The following is a 24,052-nucleotide window of genomic DNA, read 5'->3' as shown; positions in this document are numbered from 1 at the left end:
AACTTAGGAGTGAAGTGAAGATTTTGAAGCTTTAAAAGAGCCAAAGAGATGGCTGTTTTTCCAGGAGGGCTCACAGAGAGAAATGAAGAAGATTTCTACCTTTGAATTACTTATCCTTAAAAATAGCATCCCAGGACTTAAAATGACCCCTGCACACCTCGGAAGAGTGTACAATGGAAGGAGTAGACTCTAAAAACTCCATAGATTAGCAGAAAGAGACTTCTGTTTCTCTGCAGAGACTGATGAAAAGACTCTAAAATTGAGACTGTTTTTGACCACCAAGATTCTAAATTTTTTGTCTCTATGTTGTTATGTGTACAAAGAAATGATCAAGTAGTGAAAAGTAAAAGGGTTCTCTGAAAGTTTATTTTGGTATTCTTATTCTAGTAGTTTGTTAATAAACTGTCTTTATTCCTTTTAAGTTTTAAGCCTGTTTTGCTCTTATTTTAATCCATATCTCTAGCAAGAAATAAGTAGTTTTTTGTTACTAGCTTAAAACCACGACACCGCTGAAGATGAATAGATCACACGGACACAGGTCGAGGTGTGGTGAAAAGAAGAGCCGAGTTTATTTTCCCTCCCAGGATTTATAGGCTCCTGACCACAGCCAGGGATTGGATGGTCAGGATAACACTTTCTCACTGCACTGGCCATGAGAGATGCCCATCACAAGACGTGTAACAGAAAGAATGCACACATATCTATGTTTACAGTTACTGTCCTGGGAAAGTCTATAGAAAACTATGTTAGCAAGCTCAGAAGCTGAGTTTTCAGGGCGACAGGGATGGCCTGGGTGATGACCTGCCCCTTGGCCAAGTAGAACAGTGGGTGGATGCATCGCACCAAGAGAATGGGTCCATCCAGATCACCCTGAGGGTGACCAGAGAGACTTCAGTCTCTGTGGGTGTGTGCTTGGTGTCCCCAGTAACAAAATACTTACAGCCTGGGTCAGGGAAAGTCAATCTTCTGCCCAGTAGGTCCACGGCAATCACAGTCCAATGGCAGGACCTAAAAAGATGGTCTTCTGCTGCTGCTAAATGGAGTGGCTATTGAGGCGGCCATACTTTATTGAAGGTATTATCTGTCCTTTGGTGAAAGTCAGTCCAGTTAGAAATGGCTTATCTGAGCCGCCCTCCCCCTGCAAAGCCTGCTCTGTTTCTATCCACACGTAGAGGAGGTTCATGCTGCCCTTCTGGTTTTTTTTGTAAGTTCCCCTCCCCTCCAGTTCCTTTGTCCTGGCCCGCAGGGGCTGGGCACTGGACAGAAATGGGTGATGTGCCCTCGCTGCCCACAGCGATGGCACCGTGGTTCCCATGGTGTTACAGGTGGTGGTGGGACCGCCACCGCTGCTGGAGCCACCGTCCTTCCTGGCTGTCTATGATGGTCAGCCCCTAAGCTGGCAGCCTTCTGGATCACACCTCGATGATGGTGGTGAGGGTGGGTAGAGGATCCAAGGGCATTCCCATAATGATTTACTTGCATGTATCACTGGCATTTGCCTTTGCTAATTCCAACAGCAAGGCAGAATGCAGCCCTGGCTCTTCCCCCTGTTTCTCCATGTGAACCCACCACCTATCAATAAAATCTAGGAAAACCTCATTAGGTTGCTGCAGAATGATTGTATAACTAGCTTGGGGTTCTCTGGATGGTAACGTGAGGAACGCTTTCTCTGCAGCTGTTTTGATCTTTTCAAGGACCGGCCTTGGCAAAACCCGGGCCTGGTCCTTCCCCTGTGCCCATTCCGCATCGCCGCTCAAGTGGTCGGTTGTTATTTTATTCCCAGTGGCATCAAGGGCGCTGTCAGAACTTTGCAATAGCTCAGAACATACGGCCTGTAATGACCTCTTCCATGCCCCCTCCCATACAAGATATTCTGATGGGGTAAGGAGGCACGAAAATAAATCATGGAGGTCATACGGGACCGAGAGATTGGAGGAGAGGGTGGCCTTTAAAAGGCCCTTAAAATATTTGCTTCCCTTTCCAAACTCTTTCTGGGCTTTGCAAAGTTCTCTCTTGTTTTGAAATGAGAATGGCTCCCATTCTGGAAGCGCACTCCCACAACCACTGAACATAACTGGAGTGGCAAGAGGAAGGGTCTCCAGTTCTGGGTTCTGGTTCCTGGGCTCGTCACTTGTGGCTCACGGGGTGTGGGAAGCAGAAGGAGGGGCGTGGGAACTGCAAGTCAGAAGAAGGTTGGCGGTGCTGCAGGGGAGAGAGGAGGGGTCAGAGGAGGGGATATTATGAAAGGAAGGGGTGGGGACCTTTTCAGGAGGAGGAGCCCAAGTGGAGAAGGAGGGGTCTGAGGGGACAGGAAGGGGAGGGACAACTGGAGGAGGAGAGATAACGGGGCAGGAGCATCAGGGAAGAAGGGGTTGGAGGTAGGAAGAAGGAAAGGATTTTGGGGAGGAGAAGTACAAGGGAGGGGCCTGGCCATGTGGTCCCCACCATCTTGTGCTCTCCAGGAGCCATTTTGGGTACACCAGGGAGGAGAGGGTGAACGGAGTAACTGGAGACTGGGGAGAACTGGGGGGAACCTCAAAATGTACTAACTTGGGGGTTTGAACTGGGGTAGTGGGGTTTAAGGAAAGATCTCTGGCACCATGGCTAACAGTTAACGTTTTATTAGCAACTGTTTATTAACAGTTAACTGAAACTTAAGTTATTTAACAAATTAACAAACTATTTAATTAACAAAGTTAATTAAAAGATGATGTTTACTGGAGCTGGGAAGGGGAGCTGCAGAGGTGTCACGTAAAGGGTGGGAGACCATCAGCAGTAGGAAACAAGATGTTGCCAGCTCCTGCTGGATGCTCCAGATGACACAGATGCTGTCACTCTGGTGTTGGTTGCCAGTGCAGCTGCTTCTTGTGTCTCTGGCCTTCATCTGTCTGCTGTAAGGCAGAGCATTTTGGTTTTCCAAAACGCTTCCACTCCCGGGCTCTGCCTTTTAGAACCACCTGCACCATCCTGTGAGTCTGCTCCAGGTTAGGAATGCTGGGGAGAAAGGGACTGGTATTAGCCAGACAAACATTTCCAGCCAGACGCTTTTCTGTCTCCTTGCAGAGCACCCAGCGTTGCATCCTCCCTCTGTGCAAGCAGTGAGCAGCTCTGTGCAAGAAGCAGAGCTGGGGACTGGCTGGTCCCTGGGTCTCTCGTTCTACATCTTGCAACCCTTCAGGAGCTTAATGTTTCATGCAGTGTCTTTTGCCAGTGTCTCCCTCCCAAGGCCAGATGATCTTTCTGCGCTCCTGTGGGAGCTGCTGCCTCTCTGGGGCTGCTTGTCTCCAGGCCCACCTCCCCATCCCAGTCAGAGGGACTGAAGGGAGGGTGTTAGGGGATGAACCAGGCTGTGCTTGGTGATGCCCAGCAATAGCACAAGAGGCAACGGGCAGAACCTGAACAGGAAATTCCACCTGAACCTGAGGAAGAACTTCTTCCCTTTGCGGGTGACAGGCTGCCCAGAGAGGGTGTGGAGTGTCCCTCACTGGAATTATTGCAGAGCCCTCTGGACACAGCTCTGTGCCACGTGCTCTGAGATGACCCCGCTTGAGTAGGGAAGTGGGACCAGATGACCTCCTGTGGTCCCTTCCACCCTGTCCCAGCCTGTGATTCAGTGACAGCCATCAAAAGTGTGAGTTGGCAAGTGTGTCAATGTTTCCCACCTGCACAGCATGGTGGTCTCAAAGTTCCCCACATCCTTTGGGGAGAACAGCACATGAAAGGTCTTCTTCTGGCCAGGAGTGATGGTGCCGAAGTTGGGGTTGATGGAGAACAGTGACTGGTCATGGGTGACATCTGGGAGGACTTCCAGGGAGGAAGTGGCACGCTGCGGGGAGAGACTCCGTTCCTTGGAGCGGCACCACTTCTTGGAACGCTGCTTCTGCTTGGCATCCAGCTGCTCTTCCTCAGAAAGCTGCTCCTGGTCAGAATCTTGCTGTTCCTGCTCGGAATCCTGCAGCTGTTCCTGCTCGGAATCTTGCTGCTCCTTGGCAAGCCACTGTAGGCGCCGCAGCTCAGAAGGATGCGTCTCAAAAGGATGGTCCTGCTCCCTCCGGAAACGAAGCACCAGCTTTCTGCGCTGCCTTACAACAGGAGCAGAGCTGAGCCGACCTGCAGAGAGGAAGAGGACACCATTCAAAGACAAAATCTGTGTTCCCAGCAACGCTGCGTCCTGCAGCACATAGGTGGAAGAGAGCTGGGATGCACTCGGAGCATCTCTGGCCAAGTTCCAAGCAGGGAACAGAGCTTCTGGGAGCAGGGTCTCTGCCTGCAGCACACACTCCTGTGCCAAAGCAGGAGTTGGTTTTAGACAGTGACTTTGCAGCTGCCCTGGAGTGGGGGACTGCACACAGACAGTGGCTGCAGGGCAGCTCACTCGTTACACCATTGCTCTGCCCAGTCTCAGACTTCTCAAAGCAATGACCTGATGTCCCCTTTCCCAGTCCTGACCCAGCACGTGGCTCTCCCCAGAGCCTGGCTCAGCTCCTTTGCAGAGCAGAAGTGGCAGAGCAAGAACAAAAGGGGCGGAAAGGCAGAGGGGGAAAGGATAAAACTCTCCAGCTGCAGCTGGGAAGATGCTGATGAAAGTGGACATGTGGACAAGAAGGAAAAAGCAATTCAAGTCTTGGGGTGAAGGGGCAGGGTCTTCTCCCCAGGCCCTCAGCTACCAAGTGAAATGCCCTTACTAATCAGAGTGGTTGAATATGGCATCCTCACTGCTTCACTATCTGCAGGTGCAGCTTCCTCCCAGAAGTATTCCAGGGCCACCTTCCCTGTGTTGTGCATCCTGAAACTGAAAAGCAAGAAGGAGGAATTTAAAAAAAATGTCCAATAAATAGAAAGCAAATAGTACAGTAACATTGTCTGAGGGGCTCCTGCTACCACTTTCTGCTGAGGAGCATCTTCTTCCCCAGGCAACCCTGCCATGCTCAGACTGCTGTCCTGGGTGGCCCAGAAAAGTATTTCAAAGTCTGGAAGTTTAAGGGGAAAGGGCCAACATGGTGCCCAGGACATTGAAGCTAAGGGGCTTACTTTGGACTTTCTTTAGGTCTTGCTTTGACTGCAAACTTATTCTTGAGCAGATGAGGACAGGTGACACGCAGCGAAAGCAAACCCATGGCTGTTCTCAGCAGAAAATGGCAGCATTGAGCCTCTCCTGACCAGCCTCTCCTGCTTGCCTTGGCATGCATGTGAACAAGCCTGTGCTGGTTTTGGCTAGGGTGGAGTTCTGGGAAGCAGGCACTGGGTCAGCCCTGGGCAAAGGTGTCACAGCATTGTCACAGTACAGCTGGTCTGGACTGGACACAGTGAATCTGGCCATAACACAAATCCAATTCAGCTGGCCTAGCTCATGCCTGAACGTGTTCCCAGATAAGTTACAGGGGACCCTTGGCCAGCCCCATCCAAGCTGAGAAGTGAGCACACCCCTGGCCAGGAAGTTGGGCAGGGAGAGAGATCTCAGCCAATGGCTGTCTAGCCCGGGAGATTTGCACTGGGTATTTCAGTGAGCTCTGAATAATAAACGAGGCTGTTTTGTCTCCTGAGCACCTGGAGCACCTGGAGTCCTGAGTTTTGTCTCCCCACCCACGGCCAGCACAAAGTTACACAAAGGCAGCTCCCGCTGGCAGGGCCCTGCCTGGCCTCAGCACTCACGTGGCTGTCCTTGTCTGGAAGGGCAAGGTGTCCTTGAGCTGAACCACGACTGTGTCCAGTTTGAACTGGGCGTAGGCAACCAAGGCGCTGAGGTACAGCTCGGCCTCCTGGCCGCTCTTCTTCAGCACAGTGTGAGCCGGTTCCGGGACTGTCTCCACTGTCTGCAAACAGAGGAGAAAAGAATCACTGAGCAGAGCCCAGAAAGTCAGGCTGAGAAGGGAATCTCTTGGCCTCCAAGATCAGCCTCATAGAGGGACTAGAAAGGACCATTCACTTTTAGTTCCCTGGAAAGATGACAGAATTGGGACTGTTGTGCTGCAGGAGTTGTTTCTGCCCACTAATCAAAGCAGTCCTACCACAGCTGTTAATGTACCCATGGAGACTACAGCGGTGTTCCAATCCCTGTACTTCAACCTTGGCGAGGGACTGACTTTTTCCCTGGTCCCCTAGAAATCCAGCAGGTCTCAAAATTAGGGTTAAGTTCCCCTGCTGGAGCTCTGTGGGTGGAGAACCCCATGACTGAAGACTTCTAGGAAGCATCTTCTTGTCTTAGGAGAAAGTGCTCTCCAGATGTCACCTGTGGAGCAACAGCCACACTGCTGGCAGCTGGGGACGGGCATTTTGGGACGTGAAAGATCTCACTGGGAAAGTCTCCAACTGCAGATGTTCTGATAGAAAAGAGGATGGTTTAGAGGCCTTCAAATGGTCCAGAAACTTGGAAAGAACCTTCACCCAAGCTGAGTGTGTTTGGCAATAATGACAATAAAAGCAAGAGTCTCCACACATGATCCTTCTCCAGACTCCTCCATACTGTCATACAGTGCCTGGGCTACTCCATGAGATAACCCTCCCAATACAGAGACCACAACCAAAATCTCTGGTATCCATGGAGACAAAACTTGGAGTTCACCAGCAGGTGCAGCAGAAGTGTATTTGTCTCCACTTCAAAAGAAGAGACAGAGTGCAGCAGACTTAACTCCTTGTTGGTGAAAGGGCACCAAATCATATGGAGAGATTTCAAACACCATAAAATGAGATAATCATAAAACACTGTCTCCCATTCAACATGGGCTGCAGCACTTGTGCTTGTGGCACAGACTGATAGTGTGTGGCTAATGGTCTCTTGTCTAAAGGCTTCTCCTCTTGTGTGAGGGTCGTGTGCATCCACCTCTCCCCTAGAATGCACTGCTGGTGAAGCTCAGGGCTGTCCAATGTCCAGAGGAAGCAGGAGCTGCTCAGCCAGCAGCGATGGTGTTATGGTGGTTCTTTTTGGAAAAGCTGTGGTGGCTTTTTTTGCCATTTTGCTTCTTACCTTCTCTTTTTCAGGCCATTGGGCTGCTGGGTCCTTCCCGGTGATGTCCTTCCACACGACAATGCACATTTCGTCGTCCCAGTCTGGAACCTTCCATGGTGGCAGCTCAAACTTGATCTTGGTCACCTTACATTTCACAAGGTGCCTCCTGAAGGTGGCTGGGACATCTGATTTCAAGGTCACTGTGATGGCCTTGGTGCAGCCAGGGTGGAGATGTCCCACCTAGGGAGAATCAGGGAGTCAAGACCAAACTGGAAGCACTGCCAAGGGCAGGACTGATAGCAAAAGGGACTGATGTGGTGAGCAGCTGTGCCAGGAACCTGCACCTCAGTGTGGATTTATGTGAAGTTGGACAGACAAAAGTATGAAGAGAAGGTACCACCTCCCATAACGTGAAGCCTTTTCTGCAAGGCTGGCAGCCTTGGCCCAGCCAAGCCAGGGACTGCATCTCCCATGTGGCACTGGAATGGGCTAGCACTGGCATGGGAGGTCTCCCTGCCAGCTCCCAGGAACACCAGGGCAGGGCTTGAGCAATGGGGAAAGGCAGAGCAGCCCCCACTCACCCTGGGGCAGAACTGGAATGGGACGTCTGCCTCCCACTCGAAGCGCATGAACGTCATGCCGGTGTGGTTGGTGATGGTGAAGGTCCTGTGGCAGGGCTTCCCAACAGGACAGTCCCCAAACTGGATGTGGTTCAGTCTGACAGCTGTTAAGGAGGAAAGCAAGGGATCTCAGCATGCAGGGAGTTCCACCCCGCCCCCCTCACATGCACAGACTCCTGTATGTTCAATGCTTGCTTGCTCCAAGCCTTCCTCCCTCTGGCAGGGAGCTCCCCAGGCAGTTCCCCATCCCACCACTGTCAGGGAAACACCCTGGCACACCCCTGAGCCAGTGCCATGCAGCACAGCACACACTGCTCTGCATGCATGGCTGCCACACCCACGGGCCTCCATGTCCAGGGGTGACAGCCCAGGCCTGGCTAGAGAGAGGACACACATGATCAGATATTTTCTTCTTCCTTGTTCCCCCTTGGCAGCCTCTCCTCTCTTACCATCAATGATGTCTTTGTTCCAGCTGCTCTTATCATTCCTCAACTGTGGGTCTTCCTCTAGACAGTTGAGGGTGAATTCATCCTTGTGGCCTTCACCCACCAGCTCTATCAGGGTCTTGTCAGAGTAGGTGTCCCCCACTAAAACACGGATCTTCCCTTCCACACGTCGAGCCAGGGTGGGATTGAAAATGACATCAAACTCTGCCGATTGCCCACGATGCAGAAGCAGGAGAGGCTTCTCTGGGGGCTTGCTCTCTGCACAGCAATGGAAATCAGAATTAAGTGATACAGTTGTACAGAGGAAATATTTCCATATCTGAGGAACAGAAGGTTGAAACCAGCTGCCTTCTGAGCACAGGTTCTACCTGCAGTGGTTCCAGACCCTCTTCTTATGTTCACCAGGCTGCCATCTCCAGACACATCACCACTTCAGCAGCTTAACCTCAGGTTGATGCCCAGCCCTCATTCCATCGCTTCCAGCCAGCTCCAGCCACATGGAAAGCTGAGCCAAAGAGCACTTTTGGCTTCTGCTGGCTGCCTGTGTGCTCAAGGGCTGTGTCCGTTCAGGCTGGGACCTTGCCACATGCTGCAAATACCTCAGAGGCTCCCCTGAGGCAGTGACAGTCCCCCAGAACCCAGCCCACCACGTCTAGAAGAACACAAGAACTTCCTACAACTTGCTAGGAGGAAACCCTGCAAAAAGTCCCCATGAAAAGCTCGGGGGACAGAGAGCCCAAGGAAACAAAGTGTGTCTAACATCTGGCTGCAGCTCAGAGAAGCCAAGAGCAGGGCACACGTTTTCCCTCTGGGCACGATCGAACTTCATGGTTAACAAATTTACCATTTCCAACAGAGTCCTCTCCCACATCTTCAGTGTGGAATCTCTCCAGTGTGGAGCGCCTGCCTTTCAAGAAGAATGCTCCATGCTCATCCTCCAGGTGTAACATAAACTGAGAAAAGGGAACACAGAGCACAATGATACTGGTGTGAGTACAGGATGGCACAGGGACTGACACCACAGTGCTGCTGGTCCTGCATAGGAACCCAGCACCTCTCCCACTGCAAACAGCACTGAGCACAAAAGTTAAGTCAAACCAGCTGGGAAAAAGGGGTGTTTAGAGGCATTTGGATTGAACCAACACTGAACCAAACAGGACAGAAAGCAATAAGCAGAATATAATTAAACCACAACTAAGTTTGCTTAAAATATAAACTGGAAAATACAGCCTAATGGAACTGGAAAATCACACATGTCCATGAGAACAAACCTGAAAGATGGGGAAAATACTCCACCACCTTTCTTGTGTTCAACTTAAAGAAGAAAGACTGGATGGAAAATTTTCAAGAACTCCCTTCTTGGAGAACAGATGTCAGTCACTTGCTAAAAAGAATTTGTGACACCTCTTGCCAAGTCAGCCATGGTTTTTGGGACCCTTCCCCTGTGCCACAAGCACTTATTCCCAAACCAGACCATTCCTTGAGCAGGTGCTCACCTTGACAGGTACGATGCCGTTGTTACGGACGACCAGGGGGAGCATCTCTAAATCCCCCAGCTGGAGCCTCTGGAAGCGCAGCACGGCATTTCCTCTCTTGCTGCGAGCTCTTGGGCACACGACTGTCACCTGCGGCTCGTGCCCCCTCCCACTGATGGTGAAGCTCAGGGTTTGGGGCTTGATTTTCACAGAGCTGCAGGAGAGGCACAGAAACAATTCCAGCTGGCAATAACCCATTTCTCACTGGGCAAGCCAAGCAGCAAGGGCAATCCACACTGTTTTCCCTGCCTGCTTCTCCTGTACCCCACAACACAGCCCCCCACCAGCCTCTTCCCAGTCCCCTCAGGGCCATTCACAAGAGGAATCTGCTCCAAAGAGCCAGAGCCTTCCACAGTAACAGTTAAAAGTAATTTCACTTCATTGAATCATGCAGTACAGCAGATACATAATGAGGCACCAGATGAGATATGGCAAATCCCCTGGCTGCAGTGAGATGAGACATAGGCAACAAGCAAAAAAAGCACAGCATGAAAGCAGAACAAAAGCAAGAAGGCAAAAAGAAATCATTGTCACTATCCACCAAGATCACTTCCAAGAACAATATAAAAGCAATTGCTTATTAGCAATTAGACTTCTCTTGCTCCAATTCAGCCACTAAAGGCTTGAGGAAGGGCAGGTCCAAGCCCCTGTACACAGGTCCCAGTGCAGAGGAACAGGGCTCCTCTTTCATACCAGCTCCCATCACTCACATGAAATAGCTTCATGAATGCAGGGAATCACAGAGGATCACTTAATTTCACAGAAACAAAGAGGAAATTGTGACTGCTGACTTGCTGCCACAGAAACTGATCCATCTAAGCTTCTGTCCTTGGAAATGCCCAGCTCAGCTGTAGCACATCTCAGTAACTTCCAGTTGGCTACCGAATATTTCCCTGTCTTCCTATTTCCTCATCCAGGCTAAACCTGTATGACAAATCAGCCTCATTTTTCTGCTCTATCTAACAGTTCCTGCCTCCCAAATCATCTCATGCCGAGTACTCTGCCTAAGGCTCCTGAGAGCATTAGAGCTAACAAGAGGTCTGTGCCTTCCCAGTGGAGAGGCAGCTGTCAGTGAGGCCTCCCCCAATATTTCTCAGGGTCAATTACCGTTTGGGGATGACAAGGGAAGCCTTAAAAGTGCAGTCGTAGTTCTGCTCGTCTGGTGGGGTGAAGGTCACTGTAGCAACAGCGTGGGATGAGCCAGGAATGGACATCTGGACAGGATGCAACTTGAAAACGGTGATAGGGCCTTTTTCCTTGGGGGAAGCCAGAGAGCAGTGTTAGGAGAAAACACCTTCCAACACGACCCAGTTTTATTCATAAATACATTACTGAAAACAGCATGTCTGTAGTGGTTTAGATTTGCTAATTGGAGTTTCTCAGTCAATGCACTAAATAACGTGGTGGGGTTTAGCACTGGCTAAAATCACCAGGGCACTTACTCATTTTTTGTTGTGAAATACGGATAAGGAGAAGGGTAAAACAGGTTTAAAACTTAAAAGGAATAAAGAAACTTTACTAACAGGACTACAGGAATAAGAAACATCAAAATAAAACCTCCAGAACACTTTTTCTCCCCCTACCCAACTTTTTCTTTTCCCAGCTGACCACTGGGAGACAAAACCTGGGACGGTAAAGCAGCATCAACTATACAATAGTCTTTGATCAGTTCTTGTAAGGAGAAGAGTTTTTTCTTGTCATGCTATGGAGACTTTTCTACAAGAAGCAGTTTTCTCCTGGCTTCTCTTTTCTATGAATAGCAGCCAGCCAGGCAAAAATCTTGCATTGTGACAGCTCTTCCCATTTTCACAGCCCTCCTAGAGGTGTGTTCATGGGCTGTGAACTCAGGGGGTATTGTTTTAAGGATGAGTTGTTCAAGCAGGGAACGCTGACCTTGTGCTAAAGCATTGTGTGTTCTGAGTGCTGGCAGCTGCCCTGCCATATGTGGGAGGTGGTCACTGCATGGAAAACCCTGCAAATAACCTAGAACTGGCCTTCAAAGAGAGGAAAAGCCAGGGAGCCTGAGGAAATGCTCTGCTTTGAGCCCTGGCATGTCAGTTCATAACAGCCCCTCTCTGAGTGTGCTTCCAAGAGAGGTTCAGAAGGATTCACTTCTCCCACCAAAGACCCAGAGGTGTGAGCCAAAAGCTTGCTCAAGACATGAGAATTGAACACAACTGTTCCCTGGCTCTGCTGCTCTGCCCTGAAGTTTGACCTACACTGAGCTAGTGTGGGCCACAGGAAGCAATGCATCTGGAGAACAAAACAGCTTTCACACGGCCCTTAGAGGGCAACCATCTCCTTGGCCTCCTGTTCTTACCTGTCCAGGCAGGGGGTTGATGGAGAGGACCACGTCACACGGCAGAGCAGTTGTGTTGTAGATGTTGAAATGGGCTTCAGCCTCTTGCCCAACCAGAATCTTGTTGAAGATGAACTTGTTGTCATCTCTCACAAACAGGCCCACACCGTGCACAGAGAGCAGCTTGTGGCTGAGGTCAGTGCTGCTGCAGATCGGGTACTCGTCGAAGATTAACATGGCATCCTCAGCAAATGCTGTGGAGAGACCAGAGGGATGAGCATGCAGAAGCCTCCCTGATGAATTCATCTGGGCCTTGCTGGCCTCTGAGAAGGCTTGGTAAGCTCTTTCTGCCCAGGTAACTGCTAAACCCAGCTTTGGGTGGGAGAGCTGGCTATGAAGATGGAGCTCAGTCCACCTCAGTCTTAAAGAGCATTGCTTTCCCTCTATCCTTCCATGCATCCCTCTCAGCCCGGGAGGGATGAATCCACCAGTGGACTTAAGAGGGCTGGAAACTCTGAGGATTTCAAGGGGGGACACCAGGGCTAGCATGCCTCCCTATCCAAGCAGCAAGTTTAGGTGCTGATCAGCAGCAGGTCTGACCAGGGGAACCTGTGGACAGTACGTACCTGGCAGGCAGGACTCGGCAGTCAGGGTAAAGGGAATGCCGAGGGGATTGTCCCTGGGGTCTCTGCCCACGATGTCAATGTAGAGCTGCTCCTCACAAGTCCCCTCCTGCCCTGCGAGGCACTCCACCGTGATCTGCTGCTGGCCCCACGGAGCGATGGAGCCGGAGCACGGGGACACCGTGAACATGCCCACATTGAGCTGACCCTGCAGAAGAAGTTCCAGGAGAGGCTGAAGGGTAATAGCTGTGCCTTGAGCACCCCAGCAAAGAGGATGTCCTGCCTTGGCCTCCAGCTGGGCCCAAGCAGCCAGTCCCAGGGCAGGGAAGGATGACTCCATGGCCCAAAGGCAGCTCCAGGTTGAGCCCAACAAGCCAAGAAGAGCTGCAAGCCTGTCTCAAGTGGCAGAGAGAAAGGAGATGGAGCGTAAAGAATGAAGGTGGTAGCTGTGATCCTCAGCCTCCAGAGGTAACAGGAGAGCAGAAACAGCTGTGAGAAATGATGGGACAGAGGTAGGGGACTGGGAAGAAGAAAAAGAAGAAAAAAAAAAGTTGTCTGAGCTCTGTGGACTGGGAGTTCGGGGGGGGGATGTTTTTGCTTCTGTGGTGTTCACAGACCTATGCTGGCCAGCAGCTACCACACACAGGACCTGCTCCCCTCTGCTGACCCCACAACTGCAGGTCAGAGCCAGAGTACAGGACTGTCAGTGGGACTGAGCAGATCCTGGACTCCATCCTGCAGACCATGTCCCACCCAGTGGAGATGAGCCCCCAGCCTGGGCACAGCAGCATCTTCTCACATCCCCTGCAGCAGCATTGTTGGGGAGCAGGAGTCACCTACCTGTGTCAAGCTTGATTTCCTTCCCGCTGAGCGCTTTCTAGCTGATGGAACAGACTCCCCTTGCTTTGAACTGAGAGGAGAAAGCAGAGGTATCTGTCATGCTGAGCTCCCCTGCCTTTCTCTGAGGCCAAAGCTGGCCTTCCTCCTCACAGAGGAAAGCCTTCCTGCTCCACATGGTTCCCAGAGAGCAGCCTGCAGCACCCATTGCTGGACAGAGCAGCTCTAGCACCAGCTTCCTACTACACATGGGGACACTGAGGCGTGTTTTGCTCCCTCTCCCCAAGGCAGGGATGCAAATGGGCGCTAGCCCAGGTCTCCTGGCTGCCTGCCACATGCCAGCCGTGGGGTGGTGCCTCCTCAGGCAGGAAGGGTGGTGCAGGGCTTCTTGTACCTTTTGCTTTCCAAAGGAGATTCATCCTCAGTTGCTCGGTGGATGCGGAATTTGAAGCTGATCATGCCTGTGTTCTCCAGCACGACAGTCTGGCTCTTCTTGCTGCCCTTCATCACGGCACCGAAATTGATGGGTGAGGCAGGCTCAATACTGAACTTGCTGTAGGCAGCTCTTGCTGACACCCTCACTGGGATGCTGGCGACAGTCTGGCCTCCTTCCCCTGAGATGGCATCTATCACCTGTGTCCACAGGAAGGGGTGGTAAACAAAGCAAAGAGGGCCAGCCAGTCCTCTACCCCAGTCCCCAGCCTCCACCCCAGGCCTCCATCAGTTCACCCATCCCTGTTAAAGCACCTCCTCCAGAGTCAGATTCTCAGCTCCCTTAGGAAGCCTCCCAAATGGTTTTGAAGACTTTGTTTGTGTACGTAGGAGAGAGGATTCTCCAGTTAAAGCCCTCCTTCCATTAGACACCTCTCCTGTTTATGCTCCCAAAACACCGTGTGGTAACACAGCCTGGCCCAGGCAGCTCACCTGGCAGTACAGGATGGGGCTGTTCTTGAGGAGGATTTCCCTTGTGGGGTGGAAGAATATCTCAATATTCACACCAGGCTGGGAGGCGATCAGCTTGCCCGACTGAGGCTTGACAGTGAAGTGGGACGCCAAGTCTCGCATCCTGGGACCTGCACCCTTCAGCATCAATCTGTGCAGAAAGGGAAGGAATGGAGATCTCTGCAGTTACAAGTAGAGGTGCTGCCAGCACAGCCAGGACTTTGCATAGGACCAGAAAAAGAAGAAAAGGGAGAGTGCAGCTCTGCTCAGGGAATCCTGGATCCTGACAGTGAGCACAGACGGTCACGAGGTTATTGCAAGAAACCTTGACACTGAAATTTTTCATTCACTCTTTTACAGAGTCTCAGAAGGAGAAAGGAGGTGACCATCAAAGAAAGGCAATGAATCTCAGCATTTCAGTGCCTGAAATTCTTGGGGCTCTCCTTTGGGTTCCCTGCTGAACTGGGGAGAACTGCTGGTTTGTGGCTGGATTCTCTGGTAAAATAGCTGAGATGAGAGAGCCCAGGTTTTGTGTTTATCGTGAGGTAGCCTGCATGGAAACAGGTTCTAACCTTTGACAGAGGGAGAGTGCAGGCCTGGGAACCCAGGGAAATGCTCACCACCAGGCAGCTGGACTCACCTGTACTCGATGTTGTACATCCCTTTGTTTGTTAGAGTCAGGATGTTCTTCACATTATCCTGGACATTGATGGTTCCAAAATCCAAGGTTCCATCTGCAGACAATGTGCAGAGCGAGATTAGACGTGGTATTTGTGAGCTGCTGCAGAATACACCAGGTCCCAAGCTACATGGAGGTCCCAGCACAAAACCCTTTTCAGCAAGTTGCTGTTCTTGGAAGGGTTTTCCAGCTACTTGTCTGCCCTTTCTCTTCTTACTCAAGATATCTGCAGGCTCAGTAGCTAAGGAGCTCGGCTTCCATTTCCTCACTTCCAAGCACAAATCCAATCACTTTACATGCTGTGCTGAGCCTGTGGGAATTGCCAACTGCCTGTTCACGTCACTGTTGTTTCAAAGCCCCCAAATCCAACCTGCACGTGAAGCTGCACACTTCAAAGTTCAGAGGGGAGAGACTTAAGGCTGCCAGTGGCCTGACAATGCTTTATTCCATGCAGCTTGCAGGGTATGTGCTTTATGTATCCATGCCATCCTTGCATCCCATCCCATCCCAAGTGCTTTGGTCACCCAGCACCCAAGGTAAGGCAGTGCACCTGGACTGCTTTGTTTGGGAGACATCCACTGACCTTCAGGCAGGACCATGCTCAGGAGAACATCATACACCTCTGCAGACAGTTTGATGTTTTCAACCTGAACAATCCCCAGGATGTTTTCTGTATCTGAAACCTGAGGCAGCAAGAAACAAACACTGTTCAGATTATTCTTTTGCTAGACAGCCTCTAAGTCCTTGTCTCTGCTGGCTGCTTCCCCTATGGCCTCCCTGGCTTCACAAGTGTTGGTGGATACCCAAGCTTTCCTAACCCGTTCATCTCGTGGGCTGTCCCAGTGGGATTCTGCTGCAGTATAAACCCCATCAGCCCAACTCTGCATTCCTACAGCAGGGAATGCTGCTGCTAAAGCATCCTTGAGAGGCACAGGGATGTAAGAACAACCACAGGAAGTGTGAGGTGTCTCAGAGCAGGTGGCATTGACAACCCTTTCCAATCACCTAGCACCCTCTCTGAAATGCAGCCCCTAAACCATGGGGAACAAAATGCCAGGGGCAGAGTTTGTTGCACGATGCCAGAGGTTTGGACAAGCTCCAGGAGAAATGTAGAGATCACGCTGCAGTCTGTATAACCAAACAACAACCTTCAACCATTCACAGGGCCAAGGTGGTTGTGCTACAGGCTCAGGGTGCAGTGTCTGGTTATCTGGGGGGATGTGGATGCACTGCACATTCTGGCAAACGCTGTGTAGAGGCAGAAGTTGGGGTCACAGCACCCTTGTGTCTGTCAGGAGCAGCTCTTCCTGACTCTGTCCCTAAGAGCACGTGGCTGCTCACTGTGCCAGGCAGGGCACAGTCCCTCTCACCTCGAGTCGAAGGCTCTTCTCAATGGTGCCAATCTGCTGGGCCTTGAAATTCACTGTCACTTCAATCTCTGAGCGGGGATCAATGGTGCCGTTATCTTGTGACAGTGAGAAGTCCTCAACAAGGTCATCCAGCCCACTGAGCTGCCAGGCCATGGGCAGTAGGGTGTTGTTTTTCAGGACCAAGGTCCTGCTGTCAGTCCTGCAGAGACAGGAGGCACTTGGCATCAGCTGCTGGCTGGTCACACCAGCCTCGCCACTGAATGCAACTTGGAGCAGCTCCATCCCAGCCCTGGAAAGCAGAGCCAAACGTTCTGTCTTTGTCACAAGTCTTGGAGTGCGTGTGGGATGACTGACCTGTGCAGAAGCAGCTTGCCAAAAGACAGCTCCAGGGGGCTGACCTCCAGCTTCACGTGCACCCCATGGCAGCACAGGCTGAAGACCACTGGCTCTGGATTCTTGTTAATGCAGCAGATGAGTTTGTCTTCCAGAAAGCCAGGGGAAGTGGGGTATGCCCAAATGGTCAGCTCCTGGACCCGGCCCCATGGAAAGAAACAGAAAGAGCACTGTGTGTGAGCAGGAGCAGCAGCTCCTGGGCACTTCTACGGTGCCTGCTCTACCTGCCCTTCTCCTACCTGCTTCTTCTTTGGTTTCAGGGTCATGCTGGGAGGGTCCAGAAGGAAGGTCTCTGCTTTCTCATCATCCTCAAAGGATCCTCTACGTCCATGGGGGAGTTGTTGAGGATGGTTATATTCTCCGAATTGCTAGGACAGTTCTGGGCCTTGTACCTGTCCACAAAAGGGGAAAAGGCTGCAGAGGAGACTGTTGCCTTTGCCACACATCGAGGAAAGCACCGTGTGCAGCCGAGGAAGCGGTGCTGGAAGAGCCTGCTCTAACAAACAAGTGAGGGAAGTGGATCCCAGCCAGGGGCGTGGGCGTGTGCTCATCCTTGCCTGACTTTGATGCCTTCCCCTGTACTTGGTGCCTCCACCCCAGAAGCCTGGTGATGCTCAGGCCACTTCAAGTGGTTTTAATACAATGTAAATTCAAAGGTGCTTAGAAAAATAACAGTACACCAGGCACATGGGTGCTTTCCCCTTCTTTCTTGGGGTGCCTTCCCTGCAGGGTGTAAAGAAAGGCTTTTGGAAAAAGAGTTTAGCTGATCTCTTTCCAAAAAGTCATGAAACTGCTTTGGATTTCATGGGTTAGCTCAAAGTCTGAGAAAGAACTATAAAGCATCATTTCCCAAGAGGAATGCAAAAAGATAACAAATGACCCTTCTCTCAGGTGTGGAAATAACTTTGGAGTGGAAGGGTTAAAGAGGCAAACAAAAATCCCAGACCATCCCATAAAGCTGGCTAAAGATTGTCTGTTTTTTGAAACTATGTTGTCAAAATAGATTTAGCCCTCCAGAGCTCCCATGGAGACAAGAACTTAATGTTAAATACTATTTTTTAAAAAGTGACAGTAAAAGTAGAAATGCACAATAGGTTCAATGACAACGTTTTCAGGCAGACTTTATCCAGCAGGGATGATGCAATGTCATTACAGGCAAATGTAGTTCCTGCTGTACATAGCCCCTGACACCCACTGGCAGGTCAACCATAAAATCTTATTAATAATTACAGATCAATGACAGGTTTACAAAACCATCTACAGAATAATTGCTCAGTCAGGCTAACTGCAGAGCTCAAAGCACTTCAAAAACCACCATACATTTCTTAAGGGGTGAAGCTGAGATGTGGAGGCAGACAAAAGTTGCCCCAAGTGCCCTTTGGACTGGCAGCAGCCTGGGGCTCTGGCCAAGGCAGCCACCAGGCAGGCAGAGCGGCTCCCCCAAGGCTCATTTGCCTCTTGTATGCTCAGGTTCACACATCTGTGCTCCTTCAAACCCAGGTGTGTGCCAGGACTGTGCCAGGGACTGCCCTGGATCGTGCCACCAGCACAGCACGTCTCCAAGCGTGTCCAGAAAAGTACAACAGCCAGCAGGGAGCACATACCACTCTCTTGATTTCCCACACAGCAGCGGTCCAAAGTGGAATTGCTTGGTGCTCTCAACATATTCCTTGAAGATGATTTCACCTTCCTTCATGGTCTTCCTCCACTGTGGAAACACCAGCCTGGGCAGAGAAAGCAGGGAAGGAGGAGCTATGAGATGCTCCAGGTAGGAAATGCAGTCAGAAAGCCATAACCCATCCTGGTGGCTCAGGGACCATCTGCCTTCCCAGCTCCCAGCACAGAAAGAGATGCTGGGTGACGTCAGGCAGCACCATGTGGCCAGGCCAGAATGCCCAAGGAGCAGCCCTGGCTGTGAGCTCGGGGGCAGCAGTGTGGGAGGCTGCCAGGGGCCAGCCTTACCGTGGGTTCTGGCTGATGCTGGGGTACAGGCCGGTGCCACTGCAGGGCAGCTCGTACTGCCGCTTTGTCCCCACCAGCTCAAACCTCAGCGTCTGCTCAAACTTCCCTGGCTTTTTGGTGGAGAAGTGGACCTTCAGTTCCACCTCACCGAGGGCAGGCACTATCCACCGGTACCGTTTCAGCCTGGCAATTAAAGAGGAGGCTTCAGACATTGCTGAGGAGCAAATGAAACAAGGAGGGTGCACTGGCCATCCCATGGAGGCACTGGCACAGGGTCCGTGTGCAGCTGGGGACGATGGACTTTGTTTGGCAAGAGGACCAAGAAGCAGAGGCATCACCTCCTCCTGTGCAGCTCACCTGAGGAATTCTGTGGGGATGGAGGCACTTTCCAGTGTACTTTTGGATCTTGTGCTGGAGGATTCCCAGGGGGAAATTTTTCCTGGGAAAAAAGAGGGACTTTCTGTTCTCTCTGTAGATATTTGGTTCCCCTTTGGAGACTTGTCTTTGCTCACTGCTTTACCTGTCTTTGGCTGGCCCTCAGCAGAACCGCCCTTCTCATCTGGGGTCCTGGCCTAAAGGGAGAGAGAAAAGGGAGAGAGGGGTGAGCCCTGAGACATTCCCATCCTGGAAAGAAAAATGGGCCTTCATCAACCAGTGGAAGAGAGAATAAATCAGTGCACCTGCCCAGGAACTTGGTTTTCCTTACTGGTGTTTGTTTTGTCTAGGACACCCCTTCTAACTCAGGATCTTCTCCTCAAAGGAAATTAATGTTTTTAAGTAATTTTTCCCCTCTTACAGAACTGCTCTGTCTCCAGCAAAGCTGTCTCTTTTGCCCCATCCCTGACAGAAAGGAGACCTGCAGATGTGGGGCCCCATCACATCTTCACTACCTCTCCACAATGATCCTTTTCCATCCAACCTGTCCCCCATGCCCCCATCTAGCCTGGTCCCTGCCCTGGCACCTTCAGTGCCAGCACCACTGCAGTACCCACCAGATTGTCTTCAGGTGTAACAATGGTGAAGGGCTTCACATGCTCTGCAGAGCCCAGCTGCTCCTCTGGGCAGTCAGCTCTGGAGAGGACAGCAGCAGGGGGAAGGGGAGGCCCTTGGGGATGCAGTCCCAGATGCCTCAGCATCTGAAAGAGAAGAGAAAATCCTGTTTATACTTCTGTCACCTTCATCCTCACAACTCCTTCTTTGAAGGCACTGAGCTTTTGGAAATGGGCTTTTTGATTTCCATCAAGTACAAGTATTTTGTTATGCCCAGTGGGGTGAGCAGGCTCCAGAGCAGAGGCAAGAGCTACAAGCAGGACTGGGAGAGAAACCCCTCCCAAGCGACTCATCTGAAGCAAACAATGACCATGAGCTGCTCACTGCCTGCAGCCACACTAGCCACACTAGCCAGGACTGCACTCTGCCAGCAAAGCCCTGAGAACCAGTGGAGTTTTCTGCCAGAGCACATTCCCAGCCCAAGTCATGCCCAGCCTGCCAGCTGGGCTTGGCACCATGGACCCACATACCAGGCCCTGGCTGGGACAGAGCCTCCACTGTAAGCAGCCCCTGCCCATCTCAAGGACAATGCAAAGGTCCCAGGCATCAACCAGGGCAGATCATGTTTACCTCAGGTTTGCTGTCTCCTCCCTTCCTCCCAACAACACAAACTCTTTAAATCCTCCCACAGCACATCAGCAGAGCTGGCTTTGCCCTGGGCATTGCCTCCATCTCCCTGACACAAGCCTGGCAATATTGGAGTGCTGTGAAGCTTGGGCAGCATGTACACGGGGAGCAGACCTGCCTTCTCACCTTCTCCTCCTCAAGGTACTGCTCATCAAAATCCAGGCAGTAAAACTCGATGGGGAATTCGCATGGGTTCTTCACCACCACTGTGGCCTCCACCCCATCGCTGTCCACCAGCACCCATCCCATCTTTAGTGCTGGGGGACTGAACTCCAGCCGTGGCTCCAGACCTTGCCCCAAGAGGTGCAGCCTTAAGTGATTGCTGCTCCCATGAATGTTAAGCTTCAGCTCATACTTGTAAGACCTCTGAAAAGAGAAAAGTGCAGAAAACTTGTCCATGAAGCACCAGGTGACAGGACCCCAACGCTTGCCCCAAGGTCAGGGTGTTATCAGTCCCTCCAAGGTAAACAGAAACCAGATATTCACTTATGCGAGGGACTACAGTGCCTGTGTCTGGGTGTGAGTAACTGGGATGAGTCCTGGTGTGCACTGTAACTGGGTATTGGGTATCAGATGGATGGACAATGGAGTGCCAGGTGTTTTCACCCAGTCATGCAGGAGTGCAGTGCTCAAGAGAAGGGCCCTGGGGTTACAGTGTCCACACCCAGTCCTGGCACTGCTGCATCAGGCAAACGCCAGATCCAGGAGAGAGGCAAATGAGCTCTCGCTGGCCAGAAATAAGGGTCACCTTGTCTGCTTAGTATTTGGCTCTGATCAAAGCCAGACACAAGATGTTTACATCTCTTGAGCAATTAAAAGGTCCCTGGGACTGTCTGTGGGCACAGAAGCACTTGTGTCCATATTGGTAGACACTGTCAGTTTCCAAGACCCAGCAGCCTCAGGCAAACTACTTTTGGGAATGCTCCATCCTTTTAAGTTGAATCCCCAGCTGGGTGGGAATGTGCAGGCAGGCCAGAGCCCCAGGGACTGACTGCTGGCAGCACACCACTACAGGTGACTGTCCTGCCATGCTCAGGAAGGTGTCTGGTGGCTGTTTTGCCAGTCAGTTCTGCAGCAGGATGGGCCTAGAGCGGCCATTCCAGGATTATCCTCTGCGAGTGTGCAGCTGCTCTGCACCGAGTGTCGCAGCTGCAAACACGGCCAGGCCAGGGGGAGGCTGAGGGGAGCTGGGCACATCCCTCCCCTGTGCCGAGAGGCAGCCACAGAGCCCTGATGCTCTCTGTGCAAGCTCCCTGTGGGCATTTCAGAGCACATCTCCCAGGAGTGCTCTGTGGGGTGAACTGAGCCACGCTGAGCACAGCGCTTGCAGAAAGCCCCCTGTGAAGGCAGAGCTCATACCACACTCTCTGCAGCAGGCCCTCATTTCCAGATAGCCCTGACAGGCCTCCTGGGCTGACAGCTGCCAATCTCACCTCCTCCTTGGGTGCAAACTGGATTTGCAAGTTCTGCCACGCTCCTGCATCAAGGGTTCCTTTGGAGGGCGTCACTTCAAAGGGACAGCGCCCTTCCTCCAGCGCCTGCTGCTTCTGACCTTGGGCTCGTGTCAGGTATCTGAGTTGATTGCTCTGGACACAGAAACCAATGGTGTGAGGTCTCCTCAGTCTGTGAGGACAGAGCCTCAGCTCCTGTAGTGCTCTGAGACACTGATACAGTGCTGAGAGCACCCACAGCCAAACCAAGTGTGGCCCCATAGCCTAGAGCTGGAGGGAAAACCTGTAGACAGGGCAGGCAAAGGGAACTACTGTCCTCAGAGGAGGAGGAATGGGTGAAGATGGCAGCAAAGCAAAGCAGCAGCTAATGGAACAGGTCTGGGAAAACCAGCCTTGATCTAGACCCTCAGAAGCTTCTTCAAACACGCCAGAGACCCAAGTGCTTGGGCAGCCACAGGAGCAGAAAGGGCAGGAGACACAAAGAAAACCCAACCGAGAAGTGACGTGTTCAGTGCTGCCTGTGCTTTACCTTCATAACAGGCTTGATGGCAGTGATGAACCATTTGCAGGGCACTTGGAACCCGTTGTAGAGCTGGACTGTCTCAACCTGGCCCTGCCCAACGAGGACATTGGGGAAGTGCAGTGTGTTCTTGGAGAGGTCGAGCGACAGTTCCAAGACAGTGGCACGGAGGCGGATGTGAGACGTGGGGCCTTTTGTTACCTGTAGAAGGACAGAGAATTCAGCAGAGGGTGCAGGTGACATCTGCTGCTGTGCCCAGCCTGCTGCCTGCCCCAAGAGCTGTGGTACCTGTATGGGCAGCAGCACATCCACATCACCCTGTGATTGCTGGGCACTTTCAAAATTCACATCAAACCTCAGGGTGTGCATGTGGGGCAGACTCTTCATCTGGCCCAGGTCCACGCTGAAACCTTGAACAGATGAAAACAAAGCAGCTGAGATACACAAGAAACACAAGCAATGTGTCATAAGCACGTTAAAGCCTTACAGCTGTCCTGGCTGAGAGGTCTGGGAAAAACCCCATGCTGTGCTGTGACCAGGACAAAAACTTAAGAGTGCACCTGAACACGCCTCGACACAGCGAGCCACTGTGTGATGGAAGTGCAGCCTTGCCTCAAGGCCTCTTTTGGGAGCCTCTTTTGATCCACCAGAGGATCTCACAGGCTGTTTCCTCAATAAAGGCTGAATACAAGTGCTATGACAGTGTGAACTCTAAACAAAGCACTTCCAAAACACAGCAGACCTCACTGGTTCACAAAACAAGAGTGCCCAAAGAAACTTGATGCTCGTGGGAGCCAAGGGCAGAAGATGCTGAGAGGTGACCAGGGTGATGAGCCCATCTGCCCCCCACACTGGAGTGTCAGGGCAGTTGTAGGCAGGCCAGGTCCCTGGGCATGGCTGGACAGGAGAATTCTGCCTCTGAAGCTCCCAGCAGGGGCAGTGAGAAGAAACAACTGAAAAACCTCCCCAAGTTCAGTGGCTTCAGCTAATCTGTGTGAGACACCTCCTCCATGCCCCCAGGAAGTGTCTCCAGCACTGCTTACCTGTGTCCTGCAGGACAGATGCATCGACCCAGAAGGACACTGGGATCTGCCCAGGGTTGGTGATCTCCAGGGTGCGTCTCTCAGTGAAACCCTTCAGGACAGTGCCCATGTCCAGGACATACTCTGGCAGCTCAACTCTGCAAGGAGGAGTAAGGGCAGTCCTTAAACCACAGCCTGCCTACATGTCCAAGTGGATGGAGGATACAAATCAAGTGGCTATTTCTTTATTCACTGCTGTAAAAACTCAGCTCAAGCCTATGAAACCCATGGCCTGACCAGCTGGCAATGACTTTGGGAAGTCAGGAGGAGTGCAGGTCCTAGCTTTTATCAGCTACTAATGGTACCTGGAAATAAAATTAGTTTAAAATGGAAACTGTCCACAGCTCCTCTGCCATGAAAAGCCAGTAGAGGTGAGTCCACTGGGTCTCCACTGGACTAAATGAAACTACTTAGCCTTGGTGTACAGCCTGAGCCTGAAATTGCTTTGGGGCCTAGGAATAAGATTTGCCTGCACAGGAAATCTTCACTGCTCTGCAGCCAGATCACCTGATCTGTTCTGCAGAGCATCTTCCTGAATTGAAGCCTCCCGTGCTTGTGCTGCATCATGATGGTGCAAAGGGACAGACCAAGTTAATCAGATAAGCCCTGCCACCCCACCAGGATTCAAGGCATCTGATTTTGGGCTTTCAAGGGTTTGCTGACATGTGCA

General features: G+C 51.6%; 1 pseudogene; it reads right to left on the bottom strand.

The window, feature by feature from the left end:
* Window positions 1-2,831: 2,831 nt before the first annotated feature.
* LOC131590669 (hydrocephalus-inducing protein-like) overlaps window positions 2,832-24,052 on the bottom strand; it is a 57,966-nt pseudogene continuing 36,745 nt past the window's right edge.

This window comes from Poecile atricapillus, chromosome 34, assembly GCF_030490865.1.
Source record: "Poecile atricapillus isolate bPoeAtr1 chromosome 34, bPoeAtr1.hap1, whole genome shotgun sequence".
In the NCBI taxonomy this organism is placed as follows: Eukaryota; Metazoa; Chordata; class Aves; order Passeriformes; family Paridae; genus Poecile; species Poecile atricapillus.
This window is presented reverse-complemented; position numbering and strand designations above follow the sequence as displayed.